This window comes from Staurois parvus, unplaced genomic scaffold (genome assembly GCF_062004578.1).
Source record: "Staurois parvus isolate SC_StPar_1 unplaced genomic scaffold, SC_StPar_1.0 ptg000576l, whole genome shotgun sequence".
Taxonomy (NCBI): Eukaryota; Metazoa; Chordata; class Amphibia; order Anura; family Ranidae; genus Staurois; species Staurois parvus.
The window spans coordinates 871,004-878,314 of NW_028318372.1; the positions used below are offsets into that span (position 1 = coordinate 871,004).

At 37.1% G+C, this 7,311-nt stretch overlaps 1 long non-coding RNA gene across 1 annotated transcript; it reads left to right on the plus strand.

Annotated features, from left to right (window-relative positions):
• Positions 1–389: 389 nt before the first annotated feature.
• Positions 390–6,939, plus strand: LOC149450265 (uncharacterized). Its single transcript, XR_016315269.1, has 3 exons — positions 390–526; positions 3,035–3,202; positions 6,376–6,939. It is a non-coding gene; the product is annotated as an uncharacterized LOC149450265 (long non-coding RNA).
• The last annotated feature ends 372 nt before the right edge of the window (positions 6,940–7,311 follow it).

Here is a 7,311-nt window from a genome sequence, read left to right on the forward strand (position 1 = left end):
GGTTAGGACTTGCAAGGAAGGCATGTGACATACCCGGGGTGAAGTCTGGATTCATATTGACAAGAGAGAGTGGGCCAGGGGTGGAAGAGAAACCTGTTTTCTTACTTATCTGATGATAATTTGTTTTTATTATTATGTACTGTATGTTTTGAAAAACACATTCATACATCTCCTTTTATGACAGCAACATAATTAGAACATCAAATTGCGTTATAAATTGACTATTTTGCTACTGTAAGGCATGCTTTACCAGTACCCTCAAGGTATATTCTGAAATGATCTCACCAAACAAGTGAATTGACATTACTTAGTAAAGTTACTGAACTGGTCTATCTGGGGGTGTGGTTTCTAACCATTTTCTAATATATATATATATATCTAACAGAGGTTGTATATTCTACACGGTGACACCAACTCTTCTTCTACTGGGTGACTAAGGCACAAGACTGCACCATGAAAGCCAACTATTACCTAGCTCTGATTGCCATCAATGTCTTGTTGTTCCAGTTCAGTTTTGCAGCTTTGGGTAAGTCTTCCTCTCTGTTCCAGGTGCTGGAATTTTCTTAAATAAGAATTATAAGATTGGTTTATTGGAGAATTGCCATTAGGTAGTTCACCTGTTAAATTCCTTTTTTTCTCATAAAGGGTTATATGCCATTTTTTGTTTATCACTGCCTCAAATATCTCTTTCCTGCTCTCCGCAGTTGGCACCTCAGTGAAACCTAGTTATCACCAGCCTTAAAAAAGGGGCATTTTAGGGAGCAATAACCCATGTGGTTACATTTGTGGCTGTGGTTACATTTGTGGCTTATAAAGAGATTTTGTCACAAAAAATACAAATTTGGAGTTTAATGCACAGAAACAATAAAGTATCAATTCTTACTTGCAGCAATATCACCACAGCACTCTGACGTGAAAGGGATATAATTTTGTGACATTTTAATAAAGTTTTAATAAAGTTTAAAGAAATAAACAACACGATGCTTTGAACCCTAGTACATTGCACACCAGCATGAATGCATTTTAGCTAGCAGGCTGTATGAACAAGCACTAAAGTTGCTGCTGATGTCACAAATAAAATGGTGGTGCCTGGTGAGTAATCACAGCAATGAAGAGAGTTCTGGGGCCACTGGGGATCACTGTATTAAGGTAAAAAAAGGAGACAGGGTCTCTTAAAGTCAAAATATCTCAGAAAGTAGTCAAACAAAAATGTATGTAGTACTTTCACCAGAATGTTGCAGTGAGACCTTTTGCAAATACAAAATAATGTAATACTAGGCCCCTGGCTACCCACTCTAATCCTAACATTACACCCTGTCAGGGCTGCACACATGCCATGGTGTATTTATCTTGGACTGCAGAGTTTGACAGGTGGTGCCACCTGTCAATCTCTCCCACGGATATCAACTGGTTACCACAACCACAAGTCAAATGCCTACCTCGCAGTTGTGGTACGATCACAAAATGTGAAATTGCTCTTTGGCAATTTATAAAAGTAAAAAATGAAAAACAAGCATCAGGAGGCAAAAGTAGTACCTCCCGCTGCTATTTCACCCTGGCAAGATTGTGGAAGGAATATAGGTGTCACTTAGGTTTCTCATTTACACAATGAGAAGGGCTACAGGGTTTGTGCCTGATATGAATGAGAGAAGCTTTGCTGTTTTTTCAGAGTTCTCCTGCTTGTAGACTGAAAATGCTGAAAAATAATATTAATAGTAATTGATTTTACTCAGGGTATGAATAAATTGTAGCACAGTGTTAACATATAGTATAAAATAAAGAATAGAAAAATAGTGCTGTGTTTCTCACTATAAATCAATGTCAGATAAACATCCACCAGAGGGTCTAACACATAAACCAACAATTACTAATGAACGAATCAAACAAAATAAATATATTTATAAATAAGTGTACCTTACAGAGAGGCAACAAATTCCATTAAAAATAAGGGACCCTCTAACAAATAACTAAATAGTATAAATATATATTAGTGCATATATATCATGAAAAATGTCTCCTTAATACATAAATAAAGAAAATGAATAACAATATGAATAACAAAGTGCTGGTAAATGAATCAATAGACACCTGGCCAACCATCAAGCAATAATAAAAATATATATGCTTATTATTATTATTGTAAAACTATTATTTTAATTTAATTATTTTACAATGTTCTCAATGTTATTAATCTCTATTATGATTATTATTATTGTAACAAGCTTATTTAGTCTCCGTTCACTTCTAGGCATTTTGTATCACAGACAGAATCGCCATGGTTCTACCCGCGATCCAAAAACATCTGCAAAACTAACAAATTGCACCATGCTTGTTTAGGTGCCATTCATTTTCAATGGCATCTAAGCATGATTGCGATTTTGGCACAATTGTCATGCAATAAATAATGCAAACTGCATCCCTGCGAAGCTTGTTGCCCCAAAAGAAGCTCCTGCTCCTTTTTTGGGTGACAAGTTTCACACCATGATTGCAGAGCAAATTTATTGCATAACAATTGCGCCTGAATTGCTCCCGCAGTTAGTTGCCATTGAAAATGAATGGCACCTGAACAAGCATGGTGCAATTTATTAGTTTTGCAAAACGTTTTGGGATCACAGGTAGAATCGCAGTGATTCTGCTCGAGATACAAAATGCCTAGATGTGAATGGAGCCTTAAGGCTATAGTTTTGTAATGTTAATATTTGTTAACTATTTTAATAATTCAGTACTGGTATTGTATTAATATTTTATTATTATTCTACTCTGGCTTGGAACAGAGAAGGACAGGCAATTCCTTTTCTCTGTCCTTTCCTTTCCTCTTTACTTCTCTCCACTTCTTCTTGCTTTCTTTTCCTCCTCTTACATGTTTATTTGTTATTTCGCTGTTTTAAACTTTTGTATATTTATCAGTGAATCCTGTTTCAGTAAATATAGTTAGGTAAATAGATATACACTCATGTGTTTGACTGCTGTATATATATATATATATATATATATATATATATATATATATATATAATTTTTTTTTTTTTTCTAGATGATGTCTGCTACTTACTTCCAGATGTGGGTACATGCACAAAAACACAGTTATATTTTGGTTATGATATAAACGAAGATATTTGCCGCCCATTTCCTTACACTGGATGCGGAGGAAATGCTAATAGATTTCTTAGTCTCGAAGATTGTGAAGCTGCATGCATGAAAGGTATTACTGAATGTGCTTTTAAAAAAAAATAATGTTCTCACTTTGTAAAGTTTCTATGCTTATTCACCACTCTTTCACTCATAAGTATTTGCAGCTATTCTAAGGCCATCAGAGCATGGCTACAGTCATGTGACTCCAATCTATCCTTCCAGCCCCATGTCCAATCGCTGGCAAATTCATGCAGGCTCCACCTCCGCAACATCTCCAAAATACGTACGTTCCTAACCCCAGACACTACTAAACACTCCCTTATTATCTCACGACTCGACTACTGCAACTCCCTCCTCTCCGGCCTACCTCATCCCAGACTATGCCCGCTTCAGTCTATCCTGAACTCACTGGTCAGACTCATCCACCTTACCAACCGCTCCGTATCCGCCACCCCCCTCTGTCATTCCCTCCACTGGCTTCCGATTGCCCAACGTATAAAATTCAAACTACTAACATTAACATACAAAGCTATTCATAATACTGCCCCAAACTACCTCAATGACCTGATATCCAAATACCACCCAACACGTACTCTTCGCTCCTCTAAAGACCTCCTACTCTCCAGTTCCCTGGTCTCCTCCTCCCATGCCCGACTTCAGGACTTCTCCAGGTCTTGCCCCATCCTCTGGAACTCACTACCCCAATTCATCAGACTGTCATCTACCCTCCTCACCCTGAAAACCCATCTCTTCAGGGAAGCCTACCCCGCCCTCACCTCCTACAACTCCATTCCCCACAGCCATTTCCTCCTGTACCCCTATCCCCTCCCTCCTAGATTGTAAGCTCCAAGGAGCAGGGCCCTCGAACCCCTCGTGTATTGTATTGTTACTGTATTGTCTCATGTACTGTCCCCCACTATAATGTACAGCGCTGAGCAAACTTTTTGGCACTATATAAACACTGTATAATAAGAATAATAATAATAATGTGAAAAGTTAAATACACCCCCATGCAAACTGTTCATTATTTTACCAAATTTGGACAAGAAACATTAGCTCTTGATTTTAATTGATGAAAACTTTTTATGAAAAAAATTTTCATACAGAAAAAGTACATCCCCACATTTATCACCAATTCAGATCCATGAAATTAGAATAAGGTGTTCTAGATTAGATGCCAATAATTAGAACCTAGATATTTTGTATTCAAACTGAAGACATTATATCAGAAAAAGAACTTCACAACTATGGAGCATGGTGGAGGACATGTTATGGTTTGGGGTGGCTTCAGAGCCTGGGCAGCTTACAGTCACTGAGTCACCTACTGTATACATTCTGCATCATATCAAAGTATGCATGATGAGAATACAAGTCCTTCCATTTAGCAGCACTAGGGCTGTCTGTTTGAATCCCACCCATTGCACCACCTGCTTGGAGTTTGCATGTTCTCCCTGTGCCTGCATGGGTTTCCTCCGGGTACTCTGGTTTCCTCTCACACTCCAAAAGCATGCTGATAGGTTAAATGGCTCCCGTGTAAATTGGCCCTAGTATGTGTATGTATGAATGTGAGTTAGGGACCTTAGATTGTACGCTCCATGAGGGCAGGGAAAGATGTAAATGTACGATATACAATGTAAAGCGCTGTGTAAATTGATGACGCTATATAAGTACCTGTAATATATAAATAAATCTGTCCAAAAGCTGAAGTTGATCTGGAAATGAGTCTTATAACACAGTAATGATATGTAGCACACTAGTAAATTCACCAAGGAATGTCTCAGAAAAGAAATATAGGGTTTTACTGCCCTAGTCATACACTGACTTGATTCACATTGAAATTATATAGGGGGGTTTGAAAGAGGCATTCCCTGAAAGGACACCCAAAAATACATTGCAACCAAAGGAATTTTGCAGGAAGAAGTGACCAATGTCAGAGATTGGATGGTAGTTAATCAAAATGCCCACAAGATGTAATTTCTGCTAATGGACGCAATACCAGCTTTGATATTAAGGGTAAACTTAAAAATTTCACACTACAAAAATACATTATTAATATTTCTGTTAAATAAAAAAATTTAAAATTGAACACATTTTCCTTATTTTTTTATTCATTCTGCACCTTTATCTGTAGGAACTTTCTGAATGTAAATCTATTGTTTATCAGTTCAGATATGTTGATTAAGTCCACTTTTTGCTTTCCATGGGGTGTACCTAATTTTTCACATGACTGTCCTTCCACCAAAAAGCCAACTTACTTCTTGCATCAGGGCTGAGGGCTCTGGAGAAGAGTACTGAGGCAGAGTGCTGGTCCCTTCTGCTAGCTATAATCTGCCTGCATTGCATAGAGTAGCACAGAGATATCACAAAGTCTAAAATAAGGTATATAATTATATTTGAAAACTTTTTATTTAACATTTTATATATTAGTATGTTGATGGGAGGGGGAAAGAGGACCAGAGAAACAAAATATAGGCAAATTAAATTTAAGCTGTGATCACAGAGCTGAAAGAATCAGAGCAACGACTTATCCCTCCAGAGCAGTGTCTCTCCCTTCTCCAGAGTAATGACTCCTCCCTCTTCAGAGCAGTGAATCCTCCCCTTTTTAGAAGACTACATACAAAGTTAATTTAGAGAGAGAAAGGGTTTGAAAGGAATCAGCTTCTGAAGCACTTTCTCATACTGATCAGTAAATGATGTGTTTGCATCTTAGCCGTATCAAAGAATATGTCAACCCTGGATGCTGTACCATACTAAAGCATCCAGTTCTCTTTTCATTGCTTCCTTTGTGTGAAATCCCTGGTGATCCTGTCAGTCCCTCTGCTTTTCCATTAAAAACTGATCACACTAGGCATGATGACATAGTGCCGTCAGTTTTCTAGCTGTGCTGGGAGCTCAGCCCGCTCTCCTCCAATGATCACAGTTGTGGTGACACCCCCCATCAGTGCACAGTCATTCACTTGAAAGTTCAGTATGCTGCTATTGCTCCTCCCCTAGCTCTAAGCTCCTTATGCAGCTCAGAACAGAAGGTATGTGATCACAAATGTTTTTCCTTTCACTTCTATTTTGAAATGAATGGGTTGTTTTACAAGTTGAGGGTTAACACATACTGTAAACATTTGTGTGAAAAGCAAAAATGTTAATAAATAATGATTAAAAAAGGAATACTGTAAATCATCAGTTTGAAAACACAAACTTAAAAAAAAATAACTAACATGCATTCAAAACCAATTTTTTCCTTTACAGAAGACAACAATGATGCTAAAAATTCAAAAAGCCGACAAGCCATATCGTCTTATTACATCCTTTATCCTTGGGGCCGTTAAGACATTGGATCAGCAGACCAGTAGTTTCAGCCTCCATAATTGCTCATTACTTATTTCCTTTAAAGTGTATGTAAAAGCAAAATTATTTTTTTCTAGTTTGGTATAGGGCAAGAAGGGTTTTTATTGCTGTGTGTGTCCTGCTGGAGAGATTCACTCTCTGTATAATATGCACAGTACACTGCTTTTTTTGCTTGGTTTTTCTGACAACACAAGAGTTATTGGAGAATTTCTAAACTATGGATGAACATTTGGATATTGAGTTGGAAAGAACAAAAAATAATTACTTTTATAAGCCAGCACTGTTAGTGGTTTGTCAGTAAAAAAAAGTAATTTGTATTATGTGGTAGAGGGTTATTTTGTTCTGTAATGCCTTTATGACCTAGGGTTCTGTTGTTATATAAGTATTTGAACAACAATGATTGTTGTCGACCTACTGAAGCAAAAAAAAAATAAAAACAAACAATGCTAAAGCATGCTAAAAATATCTCGCTTTACTGTCTCCTACTTTTTGTACATCTACACACAGAGAAGATGTTCGATTCATTAACCACTTGCCCTCCAGAGGATTTACCGCCTCTTCCTGACCAGTCCTTTTATTGCTATCCAGCACTGCGCTATTTCATCTGGTCATTCAATGCTGCACCCAAGCAAAATTTGTCCTTTTTTTTCACAAAAATAGAGCTTTCTTTTGGTGGTATTTGATCACCTGTGCGCTTTTTATTTTTTGCGCTATAAACAAAAAAAGACCAAAAATCTTGGAAAAAAAAACATATTTTTTACTTTCAGCTATAAAAAATATATAGTAAACTCATAGTCATAAATTTAGACCAAAATGTATTCTGCTACATGTCTTTGG